The 13,871-nt window shown below is 44.0% G+C and overlaps 1 protein-coding gene across 5 annotated transcripts in view; it reads left to right on the top strand.

Moving 5' to 3' along the window:
* The window catches only part of LOC137216342 (neuroligin-4, X-linked), a 345,320-nt gene that overhangs the window by 29,738 nt on the left and 301,711 nt on the right, over nucleotides 1-13,871 (top strand). For 4 of the 5 annotated variants that reach the window (XM_067722289.1, XM_067722294.1, XM_067722291.1 and 1 more), the window contains exon 2: nucleotides 9,381-9,467. The gene's annotated coding sequence lies outside the window, so the exon portion shown is untranslated. Of the gene's footprint in view, nucleotides 1-5,701; nucleotides 5,871-9,380; nucleotides 9,468-13,871 lie in introns of all 5 variants that reach the window. The other variant, XM_067722290.1, reaches the window with a different exon arrangement.

Below are 13,871 nucleotides of genomic sequence, written 5' to 3' on the forward strand. Positions count from 1 at the left end.
ACGTGTGTGACCATCAGCAGAGGGCTTCAGTTAGCTGTCCTGTGGACCTCACCTTAGGGCTGGTCACACAGCATTGGCAGTAGCTTTCTGGGCAGTGAGAGAAGGGAGGGTAAGACGGAGTGGCTGAGAGGAATCCTAGGACCTGCCGTAGTCTTTGATACCTTGGCCTTGGAAGAGACACATTATCCCTTCTGCCGCATGCTACCGGTCACACAGTCCAGACCAGGTACATTGGGGAAGGGGTCAACGGGAGGGTGTTGATACACCTTGGGAGCTAGGCTAGCACCAACGCTTTTCCAAAGGAGACAGCTTGTGAGCTGCATCTCAGAGGATGGAGAGGAGTTTTTCAGAAGGGCAAAGGGGACAGTGGGTGAACACGTGGACGCAGCAAGTGTTGAGTGAAGGGATGGGCTGAGCGCGCTTTCAAGTGCCTGTTGTTGGGTACAGACGATTAAACTGAAATCAGAGCATTGTAGGTGGTGGAACCCAATGGTCAAGCCAATGGATGTTCTTCTGTAGGCTGTGGAGAGCCCTGTCAGGGCTTCAGCAGCGTGGAATCATTTATGGAACGCCACCTTGGTGCTGGTGAATATGATTGAGGCAGGGAGCAGTGTAGGTAGACATTGAAGACATCAGGCTAATAATGTACATTAAGATGGAATGATGGCAGAGACTGCAGCAATGGAGAAGCTTTCACATTCCTCAGAGGCGCTGGGAATATGGTATTGACGGGACCTGGCCTCCTGTTGGACAGAGAACAAGCCAAGGAAGTAACTGTCGGAAGTTGGTGTGATATTTTAGGTACTTTAACAAAGGGAAGAGAGAAGGCTCGAAGCCAAGGAGGAGCTCATCGTTGTCAGATGCAATATCCTCACGTCGATGACACTGATGGGGAACGTGCTGTTTTTGGTGATTAGAATGAAATGGATAGACTGTAAAAGATAATCATTATTTATTTATTTTAAATAAATTTATTTATTTTTGGCTGCGTTGGGTCTTCGTTGCTGCACGCGGGCTTTCTCTAGTTGCAGCGAGCGGGGGCTACTGTTCGTTGCGGTGCGTGGGCTTCTCATTGCAGTGGCTTCTCTTGTTGCAGAGCACGGGCTCTAGGTGCGCGGGCTCAGTCGTTGTAGCCTACAGACTCTAGAGCGTAGGCTCAGTAGTTGTGGCTCATGGGCTTAGTTGCTCCGTGCCGTGTGGGATCTTCCCAGACCAGGGCTCGAACCCGTGTCCCGTGCATTGGCAGGCGGATTCTTAACCACTGTGCCACCAGGGAAGTCCCAGATGATCATTTTTTAATCCTACCTATTCTCTCCCTCTCTCTTTTTGTTTCTTTTTTTTTTTTGGCCACACTCTGCGGCACGTGGGATCTTAGTTCCCTGACCGGGGATCGAACCCACGCCCCCTGCAGTGGAAGTGCAGAGTCAACCACTGGACCCCCAGGAAAGTCCCTAATCCTACCTATTCTCTTGATAGTCTTTTCCTTTTGAAACTGGTCTGACATTTTCATTATCAAGACCTTCTCAGCGGCTCTAATCGTCTTTCCAAAATCCTGTTGGTGCCCTGACACATATGCCCTGAAGGGACTCTTAAGAAGAAACATTTCTTTATTTACCCTCACATCCCTTCTGCTTTCTTTTCAGACAGCACACCTGGACCCCATCAGTTGCCCTCTGGAGGGGCTGACCACTCAACAAAGCCCTCTTCCTCCTTGGAGTTTCTCTGTAGCCTCTGACGTGTTCGTTGACCCTCCGCTAAGGGACTTCATCCTTCCTTGCATTCCAGAACTCTCCTCTCTGGCTTTCTTCTCCTGCCTCTCCATTCCTTTACTTAGCTTTTCTGAGTTCTTCAGTTCACGTTGCTCCTTAAGTTCCAGCTTCCAGACCATCCTGCATAGGTTTGTACCTACTCCTGGTTAACAGTGCCTTCCGCCCCGGAGACCGCCACGTCTCTACCTTTTGCTCTTGTATTCCCCTCTCCCATACTGCTTGGGGAAAACTCTCCTGAGATTCTTTTACTCATAGAGTCGACAATACTTCTGACAACAGATGTGTGTGGTGTTCCCCCCTCCCCCACGGGTCCCCGCACACCAAGCTCTTCTCTGTGACACCAGCTGGGTGTCCTGTGATTCAGTTCAGTCTGACGCTAATATGGAGTTCGTACAGACTCCACAGATGAAGGACTCACAGGATGGCCCCCCGCTCCCCACACTTCAGAAGCCAAGTGCAGGCAGTGGGTCCCCAGCTTACCCACAACTTTCCTCTCACTTGGCTGTACATCGGAGAGTCTCATAACTTCCTCCTTGGATTCCATCATTCGCTGGAACAGTTCACGGCACTCAGGGAAACGTTTCCTTAACGCTTTCCCGGTTATTTCATAATAAAGGCTAGGACACAGGATACAGATGAACGGCCAGATGAAGAGATCCAGAAAGCCAGCTGTGGAAGGAGCCTGACGGCAGGAGCTCCTGTCCCCGCGGAGTTGGGGTGCACCAGCCTCTCCGCATGGGGATGTGTTCCCCAACTAGGAAGCACCCTGAACTCTGGGGATTTTCATGGACGCTTCGTCACGTGGGCTTTACCGGTCATGGACTCAGCCTGCAGCCCATCTCCCTGTCCAGAGTGTGGACGGTGAGGCCGAAAGTTCCAGGCTTCTCAGTATGGCTTGGACTCTGTGGTGCTCAGCCCCCATCCTGAAGCCACCCAGGACCCCACCAGGAGTCATCTCATTAGAACAAAACACACTCCTGTCGCCCAGGAAATTCCAAGCGACTTAGGAGCTCTGAGTCAGGAACCAGAGGCAAAGACCAAATAGTAGAACAAAAGATGCTGCTAGTGTTCTTGTCACTTGGGAAATTACAAGGGTCTTAGGAGCTCCGTGCTAGAACAGGGGGCAGGACTTGTACGTATATTTTCCACTATTTCACACATAACCACCCTTTGTCTATCACATGGGGCCACGATTCTGTTCCACTCACTCACTTTTTTTTTTTTTTTTTTTTGCGGTGCACGGGCCTCTCACCATTGTGGCCTCTCCCGTGGCGGAGCTCAGCCTCCGGACGCGCAGGCTCAGCGGCCATGGCCCACGGGCCCAGCCGCTCCGCGGCACATGGGATCCTCCCGGACTGGGGCACGAACCTCTGTCCTCTGCCTCGGCAGGCGGACTCTCAACCACCGCGCCATCTGGGAAGCCCTCCACTCACTCACTTTGACATGCATTATTGGCAGTCCTCTCTGGTACTCACCAGTTTCCACCAGAGGAGCCAGACCACCTGATACTTCCTAGCTGTGTGAATTGCAGTAGCTGATATTTTCACGTTTCTGTTTTCTCCTCTGTTAAGAGGGTTATACGAGAGTACCTGCCTCTAGAGATGTTTGCAAAATAAGTTAATGAAGCATCGAATGTGCCTTAAAATAGAGGCACACAGCCACTAGGGGCAGGCTTTTCAGATCATTTATCTTTGACCTTATGTTCCTCCTTGTCAGCCTGAAATATTTCACAAGGAATGGCTTCGTATTATGCTTAGCATTCACTCCAGATTCCTTTCAGTGACCTGTTTGCCTTTGCACAGAATGAGCTTCCTACCTACCTGCAAGCTCCACCCTGCAGTGTTCTCTGATGACTGCGCTGCTGGTCTACCAGTTGTCTTTCGGTTTCCAACTAAGTGAATTAGGACACGGCCTGTGCCACTCCCCCTGCCCTCTTCCCACTCCGAGTGGGCTGCATGCTCTGTCCTTTTCATATTTCATCTGCTGTTTACTTCCTTCTCTGTGCTCACCCACACTCGACTGCATTTTTCCTTTTTGACCACGCGTGGTGTGTGTTTAAATGTTTTTCGGCTTTTCCTTAAAACGTGTGTTTCGTGAGTCCAGCCTAGATGGGGTACTCATTGGGTATTGAAGAAATGAGCAGTTGTGAGGCACTCTATAAATATTCATTGAGGGAATGAGAATATCAAATCTTGCGTGTTAGCAAGTGTTAGCACCCGAGGCATCACCGTTTTTTGAGACATGTAGCCAAGGCAGAGAGACTGAGAGAACACCTTTGATTATTGAATCAGTTTGTGGTCGGAGGAGCTGGTCTTTCATCTACGGGAAGATGGGCTCTTCCTTGATGGTTCAGGTTGGTTATAGGCTAGCATGATTTACTGAAACATATGGGTCGTTCAACGTACGTACGTGATTTGTTTCTAAATGCCTATTTATCTTTTAAAATCTTTGCCAGTATCCACATCCCTAGAATTTGTACACATTTTTTTTCTGTATTTTTTTCTTTTAAAGACAGTGTCATAGAAAAGCTTCCTATTCTAGTCCATGCCTAGAAAATTTCGAGGCATACATTTTAGGAATGTTCAGGATTTTGGACCTTGACTAGTTAAGTCTTACACGAAAGCTGTAAATATACTCTGTGGCGCTGTTTGTTTCCACTGTTCACTGGATGATGACATTAGTACTTTTTAATTTTGTTGTAAAGATTTGCATCAAAATTAGAAACGTGGACAGGAAATGAATTTCTTGAGAGTTCATCCGAATTCTGGGGTGATTCGGGAGGAGTAGAACTGTGTAAAGTTGATTATCTGTATTTTCAGTTACTCACTTTAACTTCTCAGGAAAATTTTTCTCTGTTTCTCTCCACCCCCCGGATTTTCCTAATGCTAAAAATTAAACAATTTGAGCATTGCATAAAATTGGGAGCAAATCCAAGACAGAAAACAGATGTTTTATTAAATATGCATCTTTTCAAAAATGAATGTGGTTTGGAAGATTGTTCTGTTTGAGAGAAAGATAAAGTCTGGGTTAGATAAATTTGGGTGCAAGTTCAAGTGATTTATGTTAATTGGAACATTTATATATACTCTAGACATATCCAGGACAGCCCTGCTAAAAACCTACCGATAAGTCCTCTTCCCATCTGAGCGTGCATTTTATTTTATTTTTTTAGCTACTCATGAACGTCTATCAAAATTAAACTTATTTCTCCCATTTTTCTTTTAGAAACTTAGCAGGTCATTGTGACTCAAAAGACAACTAAATAAATGATAAATGATAGTAGTTTTATTTTTTTTTAAGTTAAAATACCTCTGAAATATCTTTAGGTTTTAAAAAGAAGTTTAGATTTTCCTGTTTTTGTGTATGTGTGTGCAGGGCTAGATGCAGACCCTGGTCATGAGTGCTGTCGAAACCTTGGGACCCCTTAGGTGTAATCCTGGCACAGACTTCGTGAGGACCCTGGAGAGTCTAGTGTAGCTACCATCTCCTTCTTTCCCCCTGACAAACGTGGGCCTCCTCTCTCTCCTCCTTCAAAGCCATCTTCCATGCCATATGCTAAGAGTTTCCCAGAGCTGCTACCTCTTCTGAGCATGGCCCTCTCTATTCCTTTATCTCTGGATACCGGAGCTCCTGCAATTATATCTAAGTCCTCGCCTTGATGACGTTTTCCGCCAGGAGACCGCAAGCTCCTTGAGAACAAGAACTGTGCCACATTCATCTCTGGAATTTCTTTTCTATCCTCATACCTTGTGCACAGCCTGTGTTCAACGCACATTCGCGAAGTGAAATATCTTAGGATTTCTAGACAGAGTTTACTGTACATTATTTAGGGACCAGAGAATAAAATCATATTCGTAACCTATTGAAGAGTCCTAACTCCGTCAGTGTCCTCCTTTATGAAAATATTTATACACTTTCACCTTATGTTCTAGGTATCTGTTTGACCTCCTACCCAGGGCGAATTGGAATGGCTGTGAGTGTCTCTATGAAACCCCAAGTCTTTAGTTGTAAAGGTGAACTTATACGGAGAGGCTTCTTTGAAACATTGTCGTAGCGTGGAATAGATCATTCTTAGCTTCTATGTCCGATATTCTGCCAAAGGTCTGTATGCTTTGACTAGTGTGTTCTCTGTATGGTAAAATTCCAATAAAATGACATAGGATATTTATGGTAATGCTTGCTAATATATTGGTAACTCATAAATATTGGTTTGCCTTGAGTATTTAATATCTGTCATCTCAGGCAATATTTGTTTTTACAAGAAGCTTTTATAGATGAGTCGATAACATACTAAGTATAGCGTAAGTCTTCACAAATGGTCTGTATACGGTAGGGTGTAGTTTCACATGAAGACAAATCATAAAATGTAATTTCTTATTAAGTTCCGAATAATCAGCTATCTGTCATCATATTTAGCTGTCTTCAGGACTTCTGTAGTAGGTCATCCAGCCCAAATTTACTGGTAACATCAATAGTGTTTTAATCTAGAGAACTGAGCCTTTAACCTTTGAAATATCTTATTAGCCACAGGACTCTATCTTATAACTTAGCTTCCGATACATGAAGCAAAGCTTATTATTACCTCATGGACCCCCATGAATCATGTAGCAGAAAACAAATGAGAAAAATGAACACATGATTACTTGAACATAGGTCAGTGTTAGCGATCAGCATTCTGCTTAGATAACAGAGTCATGAGCAGCAAAATGCCGTAATAGGCGGGCGTAATAAATGGTCATTGCCCTTCTCTGACCCTTTGGTGTTTGGAGGTTGCTGCTACCAAAAGCCGTCTGGGAGAATGTTATGTTGTAAATTCACACATGTGGGGCTATCCTTTGAGAAGAAACAATAATAATAAAAAAAAAATTAGAATGTATTTCGCCTTGCATAGCAGGAAAAATAGTAGAATTGTTACCGAACACAGACTCGTCTGCCCTATGCACAGTGAGGCCAAACAAACCGAAACTTCGGAGTTTGGAGCAGACAGGGGTTTACTGCAGGGCCATGAAAGGAGCCAGGTGGCTTCTCTCCAAAAAACCCACAACTTTTGGCAACCCATTTTTAAAGGCCCGGTGAGGGAGGGGCATCCCAGGGTGTGTGTGTTCAGCTTATACACAGTTCTCCGACTAGTTGATGATGAGGTCACAGGGCAGTGTCACAGGGGCGCCGGTTGGTCTGGGGGCTGTGTGCTAGTGGTCATCAGATAGTTAATTTCTTCCATGTGGTGGTTTTTAGCATCTGAAAAAACTCAGGAAATAGGCATGAGATACACTAGGCACTTCAGAGAGGAGCTGCAGCAGGAGATGTGGGGGAGGGGTCTCTGTCCCGGGAAGGGCCCCTAGGGTCCTGCTGGGTTATGGAATCTGGGTTGATGGTAGTGACCAGGGCCCAGTAAGAGAAGTGGAGTTGGTGAGATAGGCAAGCAGGGTGGATGGAATCTTTCCTGACGTGTGAATTAAACCCTACAGGATGTGAATATTTTGTTCCATCAGTATCAGATTTGCAAAAAAAAAAAAAAAAAAAGGAAACTCATGCACATACTAGTTACTGAATGTTTCTCTCTCCCTTGTGCACCTAAAAACCACATACACGAAATCCAGCAAGCCAAGAGGCAAAGGAAAACTCACCCTAAGATAATAATTCAAATACATGTTTCTCAACACTGTCCCAAGGCAGAAAAGAGTCATCTACCAGACATAACTCGCTAATTTCTGTAGACCTCTCCTGACACACACCTAGTTAACTTTGCAGCTGTGAATTTGACAATTACCTGTGGGTGTGAACCAAATATGACCTCTGATCAAGTGAAACAGAAACAGAGCCAATTTCGAAGTTGGGATATTAATCATGCAGTGTTAGAATAGCTAATATCACGTGAGTGTTCGCTGTATGCATCACTCATGCAGTGAGGCTGTCTTTGGTCCTGATACCAAATAACCTTTTTGTCCCTGATGAAAACTGCGTCAGGTGTAGATTCCCACAGAGTGGGGACTGAGCGTGGGGAAGAGAAGAGATATGAGTGGCTCCACCTGAGACGACGTGGGCTGATCGCCGAACTACCTGCTTTGAGCCCTACCCCACTCTTGAGAGCTCTGTGATCTCGGCCAGTTCCCTAATACCTCCCGGATTTCGCTTTTTTAAAACAGTGGAGATAACGCTCCCTCTCGTGCTCACTGAGAAGATTAAAAAGAGTCTGTGTGGGAATTACCTGGCGGTCCAGTGGTTAGGACTCAGCGCTTTCACTGCTGGGGGCCCCGGGTGCCATCCTTGGTCCGGGAACTACGATCCCGCAAGCCATGCCGTGTAGCCAAATAAATCAATAAATAAGCAGAGAGTCCACGTATAAAACGGTATGTTAAAGGTTGACACACCATATACATGTTACCTGTTATAACAATTCCTATTCTATTTGGACGAGGAGGCGGCTTGATTCTGTGAAAAGCGTGTGGTCTTTGAACGCAGGATAGGCGTAGGTCTGACTCTGCCTTATGGCTTCAACGTGTCGTGTGAGCTAACGTCTGAATATCAGTTTTCCTAAATGCAAAATACATGCTATGCTACGTACCCTGCGCGGCTGTAGAAGGGTCAGGAATAATGAATGCAGTTAAGATTGTTGGTGCGTGTGAAGTCATTTCCACAAATATATTTTAACCAACAATATTTACTGTATAGCACAGGGAACTCTACTCAGTGCTCTGTGGTGACCTAAATGGGAAGGAAATCTAAAAGAGAGGGCATAGAGGTATACGTATAGCTGATTCACTTTGCTGTACAGCAGAAACTAACGCAACATTGTAAAGCAACTATACACACCAATAAAAATTTTTTAAAACACAGTATTTATGAAATAGTAACTACATGTTCTATCAAAACCATAATCAGACTATGACCCTACCTTCCTACAACTTAATAAGGGGCTGACTCATTAGCTATGAAACCCAAAGACTTTACGTGCTTGGTACTAATATGAGTACTGGTCAGTTAGAGCCTCGTTCTGTCGGATGAGAGCCGAGAGAACGAGGCAGCGTGGCTCTTGCCCGTCTGACCCACTGCTGTAAGGGGGGAAAAAAAAATCTCTGCAGGCTGAGGATCAGTTCTTGCAAACAAACGCCATCTAACACAGTGAGCAGCTTTTGCAAATTAAATTGTGCAGGGATTTTAAATTCTTAATTTAAATAAACTACATCGAACGTAGACACGGACTAAACTGATTATTCATCTTGGACGAAAAGTTAATGGTGGCCAGGTGAAAGCAGGTGAGACGTAGATTGGCGACCTCCAGCTGTCTCGCTTTATTCTGAATTCTCTAATTGCCTGTGGACTCAACTGGTTGGGTATAGAATCTACAGTTCGCCATAACTGTGTCGGTGCCCTTTCTTGACTAGTTGCTTGGATTGTTAGGGAATCAGTTAAGAATTACTTTATGACACTACTAGCTAGTTTTTATAGTTACCCAAAAGAAAGCTTAGAAAGAATGTAACAAGGGTTTTGAAACAATGGCGCCAGCTCTTTCACTGAGTGTATTTCTCTCTCTCTGTCTCTCTCTCTGTCTCTCTGTCTGTCTGTCTCTGTCTCTGTCTCTGTCTTTCTCTCTCTGTTTTATTTTTACAGGGAAAAATGTGCTGAGATGGAAAAGAAATCAAGTGGATTTCCACGGTGGCATTTTTAAGAGCATCTTCTTAGAAAGACAATGTCATGGTAAGTATGAAAAACATAATCATTGGTCTCCGCTGGCTTATTTCGTGGATGCGTTTACAGCCTGGTTAATTCAAACCTGGCAGTGCTTTCAGATTCCTTTGGTGGTAAAAATTGTTCTCTTTTTAAAAATAATCTATTTGAAATTCACCGAAGTACAAAGCAGAGATTTCAAGCTCATTGGGAGTATACGTACTGGCATGCTTTGTGAATTTAGAATAAGAATTATTTGTTTCTCCAAATAGCCACAGTGCAGAGTATATCTCATTGATGAGACAAGAAAGTCAGCCCTCCTTCTGAAATTCACCCTCATCCCTACTGGCCACTGAAAACCCACTTTCTTCTACAGTAAGCATCTCAAGCCACTGGGGCCTTTGAATGGCCTCAGCATTTCATTTTATCGCTTTTGTGTGTAGACCCTGAAGAGTGCGACCCAAAATATCAGACGTGCTTCTAATGCAGGCTGTGGGCCCACTGAGGCCACGGGATCCTTCTCTTTCTCTGAAAGCCAGAAATAGAGCACAGCCCAAGGAAGGGGAAATGGGTAGAATACTTTGACGATCTATGCTTGTGAGCATACGTTAATGAAGGTATTTTACAAGTCAAAATTGGGACCCTTTCCCCCCATTTAAATTTCAGAAAGGATGTGTTTTAATATATTTCAAGTAAACGGTTAAGACTTTTCATGGCTCAGCTGTCAATTCAAGCCCTGCTGAGCCGTTTATATGATTACATGGATTAAATACTTGCTGTTTACCTACTTTCTTACCATTTTGAGTGCCGTAACTTCTAAACATTTTTCGGAATTTAGACCACCAGTGGCTTTTGAGTATCTCTTTACAGTTAACCACCTAATTTCCCTATTCTTACTCTGTGACAAACTTCTGCACCTTTCCTGGATTCTAAAAGATTGTCAAGGTCACGTCCTTCATTGAACTCCTATTTCTAAAAACTAGATCTCCAAACTCCTTTTCCTATTTCCTGCTATTAAAAAAGTGCTAGGGTTTTTTTCCCCAAAGGTAATTTGTAATGAATAAAGAAAGACTACTACTGTCCCCCTTTCTGTGGTTAACATGCAAATTTGGAAGATGAAACAGATGAGGATATACAGTTCAACAATCCGTAAGAGCACATTATGTAAATCCCTTTGTCTTCTGAATTTCGAAACCCCCTTTTTGTTTTTTCATTGTCGTTTTCTTTTTTCAATCTGGAGGAGCATTAATATATAACCAAGGCATGAAGTTGCCCAAGTATTTGTCTTCCTTGTCGCATCACCAGCCTTTCGAGCAACAAGCCTACTATGCAGCCTCGATTGTAACCATTTCAGGAGCTGCCGTGCAAGGAGCAGTCAGTTTAATGTAACCAGTCGATCCTGGTTCTGAGGAGAAGTGGTCATAATGTGTCTGACATCAGACTCAGAGCTGTAGACAGCACAGCTCCGAACATGACAGCTTGGATTATGAAACCCGAAGGGAACGTGATATAAAGCACACCACAGGGGGAAGGAAATGAGAACTTATGAACTGGGGAAGACTCCTTATTGGGTTTTTTTTTTATTTTATTAATTTAGTTTTTATACAGCAGGTTCTCATTAGTTATCTGTTTTATACATATTAGCGTATATATGTCAATCCCAACCTCCCAATTCATCCCACCAGCACCCCCCTCCCCGCTTTCCCACCCTTGGTGTCCATACTCTGCATTTGAAAGCACTGGGTGTTTATCCAGCTGTGCGTTTCTGCTAGAGTCTGACTGCGTCTCTGGTAAGGGCAGCCCTTTGGAGCGCCAGTTCTGGGCTGGGCTTCATGAGCGGTGATGCTATTTGGAACTGTATTGTCTCCTAAGGATGGCTTGGCTGAAAAAGTAAAGACAGAACTTTGAGTTTTCCTTTCCCAGAAACCTCAAGACCCCAAGTGACAACTAAAATCTCTGTGACTCTATTTTTTTTATTTTTCTCGCTCCCCATATCCTCAGGTCCATTCTCTAGGAGGTCTGTGTCTTTATTCCTGTCTTACCCCTAGGTTCTTTTTTTTTTTACATCTTTATTGGAGTATGATTGCTTTACAATGGTGTGTTAGTTTCTGCTTTATAACGAAGTGAATCTGGTATACATATACATATATCCCCATATCCCCTCCCTCTTGCATCTCCCTCCCACCCTCCCTATCCCACCCTTCTAGGTGGACACAAAGCACCGAGCTGATCTCCCTGTGCTATGCGGCTGCTTCCCACTAGCTATCTACCTTACGTTTGGTAGTGTATATATGTCCATGCCTCTCTCTCGCTTTGTCACAGCTCACCCTTCCCCCTCCCCATATCCTCAAGTCCATTCTCTAGTAGGTCTGTGTCTTTATTCCCGTCTTAACCCTAGGTTCTTCATGACATTTTTTTTCTTAAATTCCATATATATGTGTTAGCATACGGTATTTGTCTTTCTCTTTCTGACTTACTTCACTCTGTATGACAGACTCTAGGTCCATCCGCCTCACTACAAATAACTCAATTTCGTTTCTTTTTCTGGCCCTCTGTGACTCTTTAACTGGACTGATTGTCATTTACAAGGGGTACAGGGTTTAGTGGGGAAACACAAAGACCTGTGAATCAGGGCATTTCTGTTGTCATCCAGGTTTGCTGCTCATGAGCATGTTTTCGATGGTCAGGCTTCTGACATGTTTAAATAATAGCGATGTATGTATTTATTCCCTTTTCACTATGGAGAATTTGTGGTTATAAATGAAGAAAAACTTCTGTCTAGGAAGCAGAAAGAATTCATTAAGCCTACTGAATACTTGAACGTTTCAACTTATGCCCGTTGGATCTAATTTTGCATACGCCGCTGACTGAACCCTTTCTGGTTTTGTAACCCTGTTAAAGGAAATGCTTTGCCATGGATTTTCGTGGTCATCGGGGATGCTATTGGTGAACTGATGTTAGACATTCCTTAATTTTTTCCCAAAGATGGCTTAGTTCAGTTCGAAACTGACAACCAAGAACAATGCCTTTCAAGGCACTCCTGAAACCATGATTTTCATTTCTAAGTGAAGGGATCGAGGGATGAACCAGAATTAGGATGTTTGGCATTTCATGTTTGGACTGAATTTGCTAGTCTATTGAAGATCCTGACATTCAGGGTTATGCTAGGGGCTAATACGTTCGAACATTGAGGTAGTTTGTTTATGTGCTACTTAGTTCTGGACACACATTGTCCAAATGAATCTTTTATTAAAACATTTTGTGATTCCGAGGGACACAGATTAGTTATGTAAATCAATTTGGTATAGTAACTGAGTTATAGACTTAAATACAATGCTAAAAATAATAATGTTAAATAGTATAGGGCTTCCCTGGTGGTGCAGTGGTTGAGAGTCCGCCTGCCGATGCAGGGGACACGGGTTCGTGCCCCGGTCCGGGAGGATCCCACATGCCGCGGAGCGGCTGGGCCCGTGAGCCATGGCCGCTGAGCCTGCGCGTCCGGAGCCTGTGCTCCGCAACGGGAGAGACCACAACAGTGAGAGGCCCGCGTACCGCAAAAAAAAAAAAATATATATATATAAATATAATATAGGTAATATATAATTATGTATAATATAAATATTTTACAAATATAACAATAAACTAATATAAATAGAAATTATTTGGGGGCCTCCTTGATCCTTTTCTTCTTAACTATTATCCAAACCCGTAATATTACCTCGTACCAATACTACACTGCCTATTTTTTTCCTAGTTTAAGGCTTCCTTTCTGCCGAAAAGGTATATGTTAGACTGGAAAAAAGGGGCAAATGTATTATTAAAGAGATCATCTTACACTATTTATAATTTTTTTTTTTTTTTTTTTTTTTTGGCCATGCCATGTGGCATGCTGGTTCTTAGTTGCCCCATTAGGAATCAAACCCTCACCCCCTGCAGTGCAAGCGTGGAGCCTTAACCGTTGGACCGCCGGGGAAGTCTCTATAAGTTTTTTTTTATGCATAAGCTAATTTTGTTTGGCTTTTGGAGGCGATCAATAAACTCAGTCTTGAGTACGTGACCGTGGAACAAGACCTAGGCTAAGGTGAGCCAGCTGTGGCCTGTGGGTGACTCCGTTTTTAGGAGTAGCGCCTTGTATACGACAGTGCCGGAATTGAATGGCTGCAGTAGAGACGGCCTGGCCATCACTTGACCCTTTACGTCCCTTGACCCTTTACAGTGAGTTTGCTGATCCGTGCTCAAGGCCACGATCGGATTCTCCGGGGAGTCGGGAGGGTAGTTCACGGTGATTATTTTGGATCTGCAAATTGCTAACAAATATTAACATATAACACATTATCAATACTGTAGATACCTGCTTTCATGTTAGGAGTTCTGTGAATGCACCGCTACCATCTCGTACAGCAGGTGTTTGGAATCAGGAATCTGACGCATCTG

Source organism: Pseudorca crassidens, chromosome X, assembly GCF_039906515.1.
Source record: "Pseudorca crassidens isolate mPseCra1 chromosome X, mPseCra1.hap1, whole genome shotgun sequence".
NCBI lineage: Eukaryota > Metazoa > Chordata > Mammalia > Artiodactyla > Delphinidae > Pseudorca > Pseudorca crassidens.